The sequence below is a fragment of the Phalacrocorax carbo genome, chromosome 2 (genome assembly GCF_963921805.1).
Source record: "Phalacrocorax carbo chromosome 2, bPhaCar2.1, whole genome shotgun sequence".
In the NCBI taxonomy this organism is placed as follows: domain Eukaryota; kingdom Metazoa; phylum Chordata; class Aves; order Suliformes; family Phalacrocoracidae; genus Phalacrocorax; species Phalacrocorax carbo.
Window position 1 is genome coordinate 71,281,214 of NC_087514.1, and position 14,107 is coordinate 71,295,320.

General features: G+C 40.6%; 1 protein-coding gene across 11 annotated transcripts in view; it reads right to left on the reverse strand.

The window, feature by feature from the left end:
* LOC104050949 (poly(rC)-binding protein 3) overlaps positions 1-14,107 on the reverse strand; it is a 512,398-nt gene that overhangs the window by 73,764 nt on the left and 424,527 nt on the right. Inside the window, exon 2 of one of the 11 annotated variants that reach the window (XM_064443233.1) lies at positions 4,900-4,969. The exons of the other annotated variants lie outside the window; for them this stretch is intronic. The gene's annotated coding sequence lies outside the window, so the exon portion shown is untranslated. The remainder of the gene's footprint in view (positions 1-4,899; positions 4,970-14,107) is intronic. 11 annotated transcript variants of the gene reach the window in all.

Sequence of the window (14,107 nt, forward strand, 5' to 3'; positions counted from 1 at the left end):
TCTAGACTTAACTGTGAAAGCATTAGTCTGCACAACAGACTTTCTAGTAAGGGCTAGCTAGACCTATTCTACCTGTTTCTGCCAGCATGGGCTATCAAGGGAGAAGATGTAATCAGCTCTGCTGATACAAAATTCCAGGCCAATATATGGTCAAAACCATGTACCTACCAGTAGTTTACTGTGCTTGGAGACTGTGTGCAAGCTATAATGTGTTTACTTGCTAGTCTAAGCTGCAACCACACAAGGCATGCGCTGGTGGGATGGTACCGCAAATTTGCAAAGCCATTCTGCTGTTGACACCACCTGAGCACTTGCCCTTAATTTCACTGGGACTGGTTAAGTAATTGAAGGTATACAGGATTGGGCCTGGTCCTTATGCTGGTAACATTACCTTGAACTCTGCGAGGTGATCAGCCATTTACATCTTTAGTAGATTAAAAGTGTTGGCTTCATTTGAGTTTGCTTTTAAAACAAATTTAATTTGGAGGATTTTGTGTCCCTTTTGTTCCTGGTATGTAAAAAGCTAATCCATTTATTTTGGTACACATCCCTGCTTTAAGATGCTTTATGACTACACACTTTTTGTGATAGATTTACAATTTATCATATGCCGGCACTGAAGGAGATTAAATCCAAAATCTTGCAATACTGTGGCAGTTAAGTGATTACTATGAACACTGGAGCTAGTTCAACCACTGCTTGTCAACAGTTTGATAAATACAATGTTTTTATCCTGCTGGTAAATTGTCTGTAAAGAAAATAAAGTTTTTATAAGTGCGTTTGTCATTCTCAGTTGTACTGGGATTGATTTATCTGGCTACAGGTTTATCCTGAACTGTTCACAGTGAATAACAAATGGACTGGACAACATACGGCATTTTTTATTCAAGGACAGTTATGTGTGCAACAAACATGGTTTGTTCCATCATAGGGCAATCTAGCCTAAATTAATATCACAAAATAAGATACATTACTCAATACAACCTGATTTATAAGTACGTTCAAGAGGTACTGACAGATCCACATAAACCCAGTTTCTAATTTAACAGTTTCTTTAGAGGTCTTTAGTTTCTGACTCTTTGGTTTCATGCAAACGTAACTAGCCTTTCTAAACACTGGTGAGTCTTCAAATGCGTGGACAAAGTTGAAATAAAATTCCCATGGACATGGAAAAAAAAAATTTTCAAATTAATCAAACATTCTCCTTCTATCTATGTACATATGCATTTAAGATCTTTAAGTGATTCTGAGCCAGCTCAGCTCAGACTCCCAAGCTCCTGCTATCACAGCAGGCAAGTCCATGTGCACATTGCACATCCTTATCTCCAGCATACATACTATTACATTTGCATCCTTAGCAGCCCCCCAGGTGACCTGGCAGATAATGAGGGACATTTCATTAGAAGGTGTTGAAACTGCTTTGTTTCCACAAAATACTTGGCTAGTGGCAGATAATGCTATTTCTGACAATTCTCCCTTCTCCTTGTTTCATTAGGAAACTCCTAAGAAAGTGCTGCCACAACAGAACAGTGGCACTGCACACCCTCACCCTGTAAAAATAAAAGAGTTCAGAAACATTTTATGTGATGACAAATGCAGTTTAAGAAATCTTCATTCTTTTTGTCTTTACATTTGCTTCTTTCCTGCAGTCCTCTATCCCCTCAGTCATGCTGATGCAACTGTAAACTGAACAAAACTGTACTGAAGTGATTTGACTTGAAAACCAAACCAAAAAAAAAAACCAAACCCTGAAATATGGATCTGGTTTATAGTACAACCCTGCAAATAATAATCTGGCACAACACGGAAGTGAGCAAAAAACAGTGCAACAATTAAACTGGCTTTGCTGACTGAGAAAATATTTGTGTAACCATACCTGGCTACACAAAATGGATGGTAATGAAAGGTCAGGCATGGCATTTTTTCCCTAGCACTTTTGCCCACTTCTAGTTGGCCAGGGTTGAAATTGTTTGCTGTTTCTCAGGAACCACAAGACTACTTGGTATCTCTTTGCAATTTCTTCCTCTTTCTCAATCATGCTATCTCAGTTCCAGGAAGGGACATGTATGTGGAGATTAATTTCTTGCAATGTATGGTGTAACTGTCTCTGTACTAGCAAAACAAGAGGAGGGGTCAATCCTTACTCTTGTTGCCTTCATCAGTCTTAGAGTTGCAGTGTTGGTAGTCAACCAAATTGGAAAGATATGCCAAATCTGCAGGCTAAATTAACTTGCAAATTTTCTTCAACAATTTAGACATCAAATCACAGGTGTGGTCTTTTTCTTTTGAAAGGAGCAGCATACATTGTTTTCCAGTTAGCTGTCACAACTAAATGCTCAATACAGACCGAAAGTCCAGAAAAAAAGTATTTATTGTGCTTTCTTATATATTAACTATAACTTTTTAGGAAAATGAAAGCTTTGTTGCAAACACATTTTGATCACTGAATGAAAATGTTCTTTCACATTTCTGAAACGTTTTGAGATCCCCAGAGAGAAGATAATATGTACGCCTTACTGTTAAAATTACCACCTCCTCATCCTCAAAGAAACAGTACGCAAAATGCTTACACTGAATTTTAATGCAGCAGAAATGCAGACACTATTTCTCTGTGACAATTTATCTTTTTTTCCCCTGTTTTAGAGAATTACTTGGGCCCAGATGTTATCAGGTGAAATTCAACAGCAGATGTCCTGTCAAAGGCATGCCAAGCAAGCTGAATTTATTCTAGTGATCTGCTGGCACTCCAGTGTAAATGGCTCGGTGTTATTAACTGAATTCTCCCTGCTCACCTGAAGTGGATTTAAACTCATTTTTATCTTACGGAAAGAACCACACAGGAGTAATCTGATTAGTTTAGAAGCTGCTAGAATGATTAAAGAAGGATGTTTAAACTGAAGTGTTTGTCAAGGAACAACAACTAGTACCAGCAGGTTTGTTGCTTTTCCCATCAAAGACCCAGAAGAAAATTTTACCGTCCCATTTCTACGCCAGTGTCCTGGCATGTCTTTGTACAACCATCTTGTTCCCACAGTTTTGCTAATATGTTTTTTTGGATGAGTTGAAACCAAGACCTGAGGTGAGAATGCCAAACTCTGAAGTGGCATTCCTTCCTAACACTATCCTAAGTACAAATATTTCCATCAAGCCCCAACAGACAGATCTCAGCTTCAAAAATGAGTCTTATCTTTCTTTTCTTTTTTTTCCCCCTCCATACATAATAGAATTCCCTATATTTTATTTTAATAATTTTCAGTGCCTTGGCCAATGAAAATAAGGCTCTGCAAAGTATCTGCAGTTCCTCATTAAGCCCCTCTAGATCAGGAAAAGATTGTTGCTTCTGGTTAGCTGGAGAGCACAGGCCAGCGACCACAAAATCACAGAGATCTAAGCAACTAAGGATTGCATGTTCCTAACATCTCCTCAGAGGTCCTGCCACCCTCAGTAACTCTCTGGTTCAAGTTCATGACCCACATCCTGCCCACTAAAACAAAACCTGTGTTGACACCTGTGCCTGGGTCTAGCCTCCAAACTTTCCTTTGCTGTCTTCTGCAGGCCTGGTGGCCTCCTGCCAACACCATCTCTGGACTAACTAGAATTTTTCTAAGTCTTCAAACCTGGACAGACACCTCCTCTCCCCGCATTACAAACCACAGAGAATGACCATTTCTCACCACTGAATTGCACCCCCCAGGCTTGGGATGACAACATGTCCAAAGCTCAGGCCATCCTACAGCTGGGCCCCGCTGCTGCCATTGCAGCAGCACACACTGTGTTGGGAACCTGGGGGAGCAGATCAGCCTGGTTTGCCCATAGCAGGCAGCCAGGAGGAAAGGATAAGCCTGTCTGGACTTCTCCCTTCCCACACTGCCCAGAGCCAGTTGCTAATCCCGATGCTTTCCTTCTCCCTGCTGCCCTGGGGCAGTGCCAGCAGTGAAGTCTCCAGCCTCAAGTTCATCTGATTTGAACACAAGACCGTCATTTCCTCTCCTCAAATCATCATCCCTCTTCTTTGCACAATCGTAAATTCCTAGATTAACTTCTTCGACAACATCCTCATTCATTACACCAAACTGATTCATGCCCTGAACACTGCCCATCTCATGCCCAAAGGGAATTCTGCTCTTCTGGAAAAAACTGCTGCAATGATGTCATTCATGACTCTAACACAATATGTATGTATAATAAGGCTTAACCAAAGGCACAGAAGAAACCACACATCTAGCTTCCCTTAACTTCCAAGAGCTTGCTTCTGCCACTTTAAAGTTCTTTTTATGTTGTTCAGTGCAACACTACATACTCTTTGTTAAGCACTGACAGGGGGGTTAGTGGCACAGTGGAAAGAGATATAAAGAGAGTCTCTGTCTTGAGGAACATCCTTTCAAGCAAAGATGATGCATAAAGAAAAAAGTCTGAACCCTTTGGCCTCGTAGAACATCATGATCTTCTACTCCCACTGCCAGCAAAGTGAAACCTACAGGCACCATGGCCCTGCACCACTACTAGGGGACACATGGGAATTCCTTCAGACAGAAATAAAGCTAAACACACCTAAGCCTGTACTGTTACCAGTCTACAGTGTAACAGCATTTACACCACAGATATAAAATCCCCAGTGTCCTGCCAATGTTCATTCATAAAAACAACCCAGGTTTGTTGGTGGGGTTTTTTGTTTTGTTTTTAGCAAAAACCTTGCACTTTGAGCCTTCATATTATGGAGCCTATGCCTTAACGATTACTTTATTAAGCTTCGTTGTTCTAATCAATATCACATCCGCTTATTTCTGCTTTACAATTAGCATCACATAATGCACAAGACACCACACACCATGAGCTTTTAAATGAGAATCATAGCTGTACTGTATGCAAATGACCAGCACCAAGAAAAAGCAGCAGTACCTTTGGTTCTGCCCTCTCCTTCCTTGCAAGTCAGAGTCCACTCCATGCCATGGTCAGTCTGTTTCCATTTCTAAAAAGTGTAATTTTAATATGCTGAGAATTTTAGGCACTCCAACAATTTGTAGACACGTTTGAGCTTCTGACTATAAAGGGTCACTCTATGCTAAATTCAAAAGAACTGAATAATCATTTATTTTAAACAAAGACTCTTTTGTTCCCTGAAGTTGTTGCTATGCACATTGATGCGGGAATATAACTTGATCACAGGAAACAAGAAGGATTTGCAAGTTTGCATTTTTTGGGCTTACAAACACAGTCCTGTTCACAGTGGTCACAAAGACATCACTTGATTTTTCACCAGGATTAGTAATGAAACGATCTTTTCTTGCTAATGTTTAGTGCTGCACAATTAATACACTACTGTAATACAACAGACCTGCCTTTATGGGTTTTGGGGCTGGAAAGCCTGTTTTTTGCACAGTGTTTCTTAGCATTTCAGATTCTGAATGGTACCAGTGATGGGCAATGGGAGATGGTTTACAGTCACTCCAGCCTTGTCTCATCATAGCCTGTTCACATGGTGCATGCCAGATCCCAGACCTGCTCATGCTGCCCCCTGCGGCCTTTTGCTTTCCGTTTTGGACATGTTGTGAGGTTCTCCATAGCATAGGGCAAGGCTGCCTCAGAGAAACAATCCCCCTGGGCAGATTTGTGCCAGGGCTGATAAAGCTCCAGGAGGCAGAGAAGGCCTACCCAGACCCTGGAAGGCATCACAGTTTGCCGCCGCTGTGCTGTGTGCAGTTGTGAGCATGGACAGGAGGCCAAAGGCACTCTCTGGCCTCAGACCAGACCCTGGAGAGCTCTGGGCATTTCGACAGCATGGGGTATTTTCATTTGCGGTCATGTAGATTTAAGCACTCACTTGCATGTGGGCCTTTAGCTAAGGAGAATTAACTTACAAAGCATATTCCATTTAAGAACAAATGAAGCAGAGCCATGGATATGTGAAATGACTTTGGGTGATGAGGCAAAAAAACCTCCAAACACTTCTTGCTGTTGAGTGGGTCTTCAGTAAGTAACTCAAAGCCTGGGAAACAAAAATCTCTCTTCTTTAACAGCAACAAACTGCATCATCACTAACCCTAGCATAAAAGAAAACCAGCTATTGCTGCACTTCTCCAGTTACAGCTGAATCAGTCTTGGCTCTGCAAGCAGGGCAAGGACGGGAACTTGCGGCTGGAGAGGCAGGGAAACTTCCTCGGTCCCCTTCCCAAAGACAGAGCTGTACTACAGGTCTGCTTTAAGACTGCCAGGGTGTGAAGGTATTGCCTTGTTCACTGCTGGAGCATAAGCATATATGATGTGAGGCACCAAGCAGCTTAGCAACTCAGGAACAGCAAGCAATGCAAATCATTTCATAAAGCAGCACATAAGGGGATAGTCTTTTTGCCACTACACGATATCACTGACAATTTGGACAGAGTACTTTTCATCTGTCACTGATCTATAATTCGCTTGATTTTGTCATGCTGAGTTATCAGACGGTCTTATGCTGAAAGCAACTTCATTCCTCAGTTACCCTCATCTAACAAGGGGAAACTGTAACATTAGTGCATTTTCCATGAAAGAAAATAGAGCATCAGTTAAAAAAAATTGGAATGGACCGCCTATCTTAAGGACTTTCCTAATAAAAATGAGTTAGATGAGCTTTTTTTGGCATTACCAATACTAATTTCACTCAGTATATGTATTTAGTGATGGTCCGTATCAGGAGATGTCAGAATATATCTACAATTCCACAAAAAACCACAAAACAGGCAGACCACAATGACCTTCATTGGTTCGGTGACAAAACAGCATCCATTCACTTTAACCTGAAGCACACTTCCAAGTGTGTCCTGGATATGGCATTAGGTGAACATTCACACATGGGTTGCTTAGGCAGTGAGATTAGTGCAGGACAAGAGAGAACACTGTTGCCTTAGCATGATGCCATCAGCATAGGGAGACATCTTTCCTTCTTATTTCTCCTGTAAAGAAAATCTAGCTGTCAAGTGTCAGTCTGAACTCAGACTCAAATGCTGATAAGATTTCAACAACATAAAACAGCCTTGCTCATTTTTGAGTTTTGCAACAACTAGAAATAATCTCCAACAAACAGAAGTGCCTACTTATAACATATGGAAGATTGAATTAAAATCAACACTTCATGTTTTTCTGCCCCCTACCCTAATGTACAGGGACTAGAATAACGTATGAAGTCAAATTCTCAGGATGTAAAAAACACACCAACAACAGAGCTCTTGCTTGCCTGTTTTTTTTGGCTTCTCGGTTTGGTTCTGCTCTGTTAAGCTAGAATGAAATCACAGCAAACACTACACTAACGCTTCTGTTAATTAACAACCTGCTTCGCAACTGCACTTTTCATTCCCACAAAAAGTGCTGCATTTTCACAAAGTATCGCTTGTAGTAAGGCATTCAAACACGCTAATCGCAGCTTTGCTTCCCAGGGAGATGTATGGGCTTACCCTGCATTAGTTAAAGGCTTCTGAGTTGGTTTCCTTTTATTACTCTAACTATTTGAAAATAAATTAGAATTTGTTTTATTTTTGCAAATTTGCACAAATCCAGCTCAAGAACAGATAAAATGATACCCTGATATGCTTTACGAAGATACACAGAACCCAGCTAGGTTTACAACAGTGTCAGAAATGCAGACAGGAGGGGGTGGGAAGAAAAATTCTTCAGGCATCTCTGTTCTTTTCCACATAGGCTACTGTGCATTGGCTGCGATGGGAGTGGGACAGAGAAGCGACTGCAGCTGTGCAAAGCAGATGTGACTGTAAATTGCAACATAAGCAAATTGTTCAGTGTAGTTGCCTATAAACATTGCATATACTTTTTTTGTTGTTTTTTTTTTTTACGTTCTTCACTTGTATTGTTATTGAGTATTTCAGGCTTTATTTCTCTGCTTTATTTTTATCTGGTTGCTGGGTAGCAATACCAAAGATTGAAAAGGTTAGTCACAAGACAACAGGATCCAGCACTTCGTTATTACAAGTTCCTGTTTACTGCAAACACTGACGTATGCGAATAAAGAATCTGGGTCAAAAATGCACAACAGAGGATGTTACCTGTCTTTGTACTGAATAGCAGGCAGCTGGGAAATTGGCAAGTTTTAGCACGAAAACAGTAGGAATCTGCTTCAATGAGATTATTTATTTTGTTATAAGGGCATTTTAGATGTTCAGCTGAAGTGAGAAAAGTTGGTTTCCTGTTGAATTAATGCTTCACTTTCCAATAGAACTAGGCATCTCTGGCTCCTATTTCTGTGTTCATGCAGCAGTGAAATTTGTCTTGCTAGGCACCTCTGCACCGATTGTATTGCTAAACAAATTAGCAGGGGACTGGGACCTGTGGGTCTGGGAAGAAGCACTCTTCAGAATAGCTGTCCACTGCTAGGTAGGGAAAGAGAGAGAAAAGATGCCCTGGAGAAAACATTATTAGGAAACTGCCTGGGAAGAGAAGCCCCAGGGATCTTGCTTTGTTTTGAAAGCAGCTGCTATACCAATAACATACGATAATCTGCCTGGAAGATTCTAGGGTAAAGCTATAACTAGAACAAAACTGATGATGCAATTTTTGACCAGCATAAGTGGTGGGAGATTGCACAATATTAAGAAAAAAGATAAAATCCAGGCCGTTGCATGAAAAGAACATCTGGAGTGCATCAGGAGTAAGGTAACAGGGCACGGAGAAATGAACACAATGGAGCCAGAGCGCCCCAGACCAATTTACAATGAGTCATGATGCTCCAAAATAACAAATCAACATAGATGACATAGCCAGTTGTCATCCAAACAATTTGGCATTTTCTGTACCAGATCTTGAAAAAAAGTAGTTTGTCACTTGAAAAGGAGCACCAGGATGAGCCTTTTTTCCAATGAAATGATGAAATGTGCAGCTAATACCTTTTTTTTTTTGAAAAATGAAATCAATAGACAAACACATTTGATTATATAGATGTTATTTGTTGAAAGTGTTGCCTTATTTCAAAATGTCATGCATCAAGAGTTGAAGGCTCTTCAGAAGACCACACACCCCGAGCATATTTTGCATTGTTAGTCTTCTGGTTGGACTTGTACACAAATTTGGCCAAAAAAGATAGCAGATTTTCTTTTTTTAAAATAATTTTTCTGAAAATATATATGCAAATTACATATACAAAGCCTTTACTACCTCGATCTCACTAGATGTCATTTTCAGTGGGACTAATAAAAGTCTAGAGTAAATTGATTTAGCTTATGGTATTACTGTGTAGGGAAGGGCAAAGCAGATTAAGCTCCGATCTACAATGCTAAAAACAGTCAGATACACTTGCTGTAAGATTTTAAAAATAGGACCTTATTTCAAAGGAAAGAAGTAATTTTTAAAAGTTCCTCTAAATCCATACTTCCTTGCAAAAATTAAGTCCTGAAAACAAGAATTAAAAGCCCAGCATTACTCTTGTGGAAACCACCAGGAGCTCTGCCATAAGACTAAATGGCAGCCACATCAATTGAAGTGGAAGTAGCAGATAAATTAATTGTCTACAGGACACCTTTATTTAAAAAAAAAAAAAACAACAACAAACAAAACACAAACCCATAAGCATAAGATTAATTTGTTACAATGTAGATGCTAGGTGTTACAGAGTCAATTAGTGAAATGAAAAGTTAGGATAAATCCATCACTGCCAATTAAGACATATTAAAGATAATATTGTCTCTTAGGTGTTCTAACAAATTTAAAGGCATTTACCCTTAGGCTATTGTTATTCAGCTCCTGTGTGTGAGCATTAGCCTGTGTCTTAATGATGCTCGATAATATATACACTTTAACGGGCTGTTTTCTTCATTTAAAGGTGAACTCCCAAGCAAAAAGACTATGTCTCTACTGTTGCTTTAGGATGTATTAACTGCAGTAGCAGGGCTGAGCATTTTTGCTTAAATGTTGTGTGCTAACATCTTTTGCCTTTTTTTCTCTTTCAGCCCCTTCTTCAGGGAGGGGCTCTGAGAGAGGCAGCATCTTTTGTTAAAGTTTTAACATTGGCTTCTTTTGAAATGCACAACCTGCATTATCTTTAGCTTTGAGAAGATTTTGAACTTGCACACTGTCTGGGCCTGGGCATTTCCTCCACCTCTAAAAAAGGGGCAGTTGGTTTTGGGAACTTGCAGAAAGCCTGGATGCCTGTTGGCTTCCGCTCCCACACACCCCTGAGGAGGGGAAGTGTAAGCCCGGGCTGCTCAGTGAACAACCACGCAGGTGCACTTGAAGGCATGTGGACTGCCAATTTGGGAGGGAGAGGGAAGGCCTGCAGCCACCCCTGCACACTCAAGGCATATCTCATCCCTTTTCCACAAAGGGGTTTCACTGGGGGGAGTCGGCTCAGATGGGGCACGCTGACAGCCCACTGTAAAGTGGGACCCTGAGCTGCTCTTGGGTTTGATATACTTCTGAAAGTCCCTAAAACTTCTTCGGATGACTTTTTTCATTTGTTGTCCTCAAGAATCCTACTGCTATTGCTTAACCTTCAGTGACAGGCAGACTGTTCCCAGTGCATGATTAAATAGACAGAGGAGCAGAAAGCGAAGAACAAGAACTCATGTCTTGCCTTAGGAAACCAGGACCTGCTATCAATACTAGCAGTGATGCTGACAGACACTTCATTGAATGGTTAAAATGTTTGAGATGAATGACAGGGACCAGTTTTCCAAGAAGACACCCCACAAAAAGCGTCAGCTCCTTGACTGGGCACTTCTTTGTTCAGATAAAGAAAACCTTTGAACTAAGCTCTTCCGGGGTACGCTCCAAGAAGGCTTTATATTGCACTACATTTATAGACTGCTAGCCCTGGCTGGGCTGGGTGAAAGGTTACGGTTAGGTAAAGGTGTCCTTTGTCTCTCTGTAATGAAATGAGGAGCGACACTCACCCTGCAAGAACAAGCTTTGTCCTTAGTGGATGGGGCAGAAGTGCTGTCCTAGGCATGAGTATTATAGGAGGCAGGTGAAAAAGACAGTTGTCAATCTCTCATGCCTTGCCTGTTGTTTTAAATGGACTATGTTAGAACTGAATTGGACTGCTGATGAAATCATATTGTTAAACAAAGCCATTTAACGTGGACAAGAATTCATGAAAATTAATTCCTTTTTAAACCCTGTCCACGTTAAAAATAGATGATCATTGAACTCTTTCTTTGTTGAGAAAACATAATTAATACAAGACAGTCCTCCCACTCCCATTATAGGCATCACCAGGCTTACAGGGGTGGAGACAACTGATGCTGTCAAGAAAAAGACAGTTTTCTCTAAATGCCACCCTGCTGTCCTCTCCCATCCCTGCCCACCAGCTTTGAAGAGGGCAAGATACAGCTCTCCTTTGATTCACTGGGCACAGTTTCAGCCATCTCAATGAATGAATCTGAAGGTAGAAACAAAAGAATTGTAACATTTTGTTCTCCACACTGAACCTCAAAGGTCTTGGTCTTGAAATGTCACTGGTCAGAGATGTCCAAATAGATATGCTTCAGCCAGAATTGTAACCTTTAATAAATAGTACAAGTACTTTCTAAGTATATTCATCTTCAGCACAAATACAATATATAAAAATTAAAACAAATCCAACACCACAGCTGGTCTTTAACGACACTTAATTTACATAACAAAACCAGAATTGAGTGTTTATGGAACTGTCAACAGATTGAGAAGGTTGTTTTACCTTCAACCTGCTACTAAAAAAAGCCTCTGTTTCCATAGACACTTCCCAATGCATTACCAAGTGCTAGGCAATCTTAACTGAGATGGGTGCTTACTGAAAGACAAATCCACAGCCAGTTACTCCTTCAGACAGCAAAATTCACCTCAGAGTAGTTTCCCTTTTTGCAGAGGACCACCAAGCTTTTAGTCCCTCATGAACTTCCAAACTAGGGTTTAAATAGGACTTAGGACTTTCAGGTATAGTTATTGCATTGACCACCTGTCTGAATGTTAACTTAGGTGTGAAGTAGATCATACTGCACGAGTCAACAAGCCTTGTGATCAATGGTCTCAGAAGCTGACAATACATTTAAAATCCAGCACAGGTATCTCCATGTTCATCATCCATTGCTAGGAGTCAATTATCCACCATCTGTGCAAGCGCGTTTGAAGTTCTCCTTGTGTTACTTGAACATGAAATTGCACCAGGTCAGGTCAGTTTAAAAGGCTGGATTTGTTATTGGCTAAAGTCCACATCTCTCTTCTTGCTGTACTTCAATGCCAGCTGCAAACTTCTAGTAAAGCTGCAGTATTCTACTTATTAAAATTAACCTTCATATTAACACTGGCAAATAATCCAAGTTAGCATTTGCAGAGCTCAAAACTCCTTGGGACCAGTCAGTTTTATTTAGGTTTGGCACCAGTGACTCTATCCAGCCTTTCTCTTCTTCAGCAAAAAGAAAGCCCCCAACCATATTTTGAAGCCATCAACCCAATCTCAAGCTTTTAAGAGCAACTGCGACTCAAGTGCTCTGCTACACCCCTTGTTTTCAGACTGTTGAGGCCTGCCATCGATCTCAGTAAGACAGGAAGTCCAGGGCCCCAACACCTGAGCCTTGAAGCTGCGTGAGCTGCTCAAGAAGCGCTTTCAACAGGCTGTCATCCAGCTTTCTTCTCATCTCTTCAATTTCAGTATCCTCATTCTGATATAAACTCCACGTTATTTCTGTTTTTCTCTTCTTATCCATTTAGAACATAAACCTGGCTTTTCCTTTCAACTGCTTATGAACTGATCTGCTACATCACTGCCAGAAATTGGCATCCCACATAGCAAATTGCTACAATTACATTACTAACAAGTTTTAATATTTCTATGATGAAAAAAACACATGAGAAAAGAACCCCTTTGTTAAGACAAAATTGACACTACTATTTACAGGTGTGTCTCTGCAAAGGGCAATTTTCTGACACCCTGTTTTATTCAGTGAGCTAAAAAGAATCTCCCTGCCCAAGATATGCTTAAGAAAATGTATGCAATAATTTAATTAGCTGTTGCAATTTTGTGTAGTCCAGGTAAGATTTTCTGTAGAAATCCCCCAGTTCATGGGATTTCACTGGAAGGACTTGGTGAGTTCTCTTCATGTTGCACAAGAATAGTTCCACCCCACACTATTAGATGAAAAAGCATTCCCTCCTGACAACATACTGTTGCGGCACTGTTTGTGCTTAGCATGGGAGGCACTGGTGGCACAAATATTTGGTGTAAATAACTGTACGTGGAGACAATGATGTGGATTCAATCTGCCATCCTGAATTCTGACTGAATGCTCTAATGCAGAATTTATTACAGGAACTTCATATCAGCTCACACATAGTGTCTGCTGCCAGGTAAGGCTATATAATGTTTATTAGCACAGTAACAAATGAAAATAAAATTATCACTAAGTGCAGAAATTAAAAACACCTATCTGTTTAGACTACCCTGGAAGTACTTTTATGCAAGAAATCATTCCACCAGGAGCGGAGAATGATGTCCATCAAATAAAGAAACTACATAGCTGAGTAGTGGTATTCTATCAATGAACATGAAGGTACGTGCCCAATCCATATAACGTGTTGAAGAAAATATGGTATCAGAAGGGGCCAGGATGGCCAGCTGAAGAGAAACTGGTGCAATTTCCTATTCTGCCACACATCTGCTGAGTGATCTTGGGTGACCACTGCTCATTCTCCCCTCCTCTAAGCATGGCTAACAGTCCTGACACTTTTCTGTCCAAGAGACTGGGAAGTCTCTTGGGAAGACATACTAAGAGATAAGTTAGGGTACAGCTAGAGATGTCTTGTTAAAGGACCAGAAGGAACTGAAATGCTCAGAAACCTCTAAGAGTCTCTCCATGGCGTCAAGTCATATCTTGCTCTGCTGTACAGATGAGGCTATTTTGCTGTGAATAGCTGAGAAACAGTTGTGTCAATATCTTTGAAATTCAGTAATGAATTCTGATTTAATCATATTTTCTTCATTCCTTCCAGGGAGGCAAAATTTCAAATCAAGGGTAAAAATTTGAGGTATCTTACATCCTTCCCTCTTGTCCCCTAGGAAAGTTTAGGAATGAGTCTTGGATGGGTGGATGTAGGTTCAGCCATTGGCACTTTTGTATTGAAAAACAAAGCAAAACCTACACTTGTAGTTAGA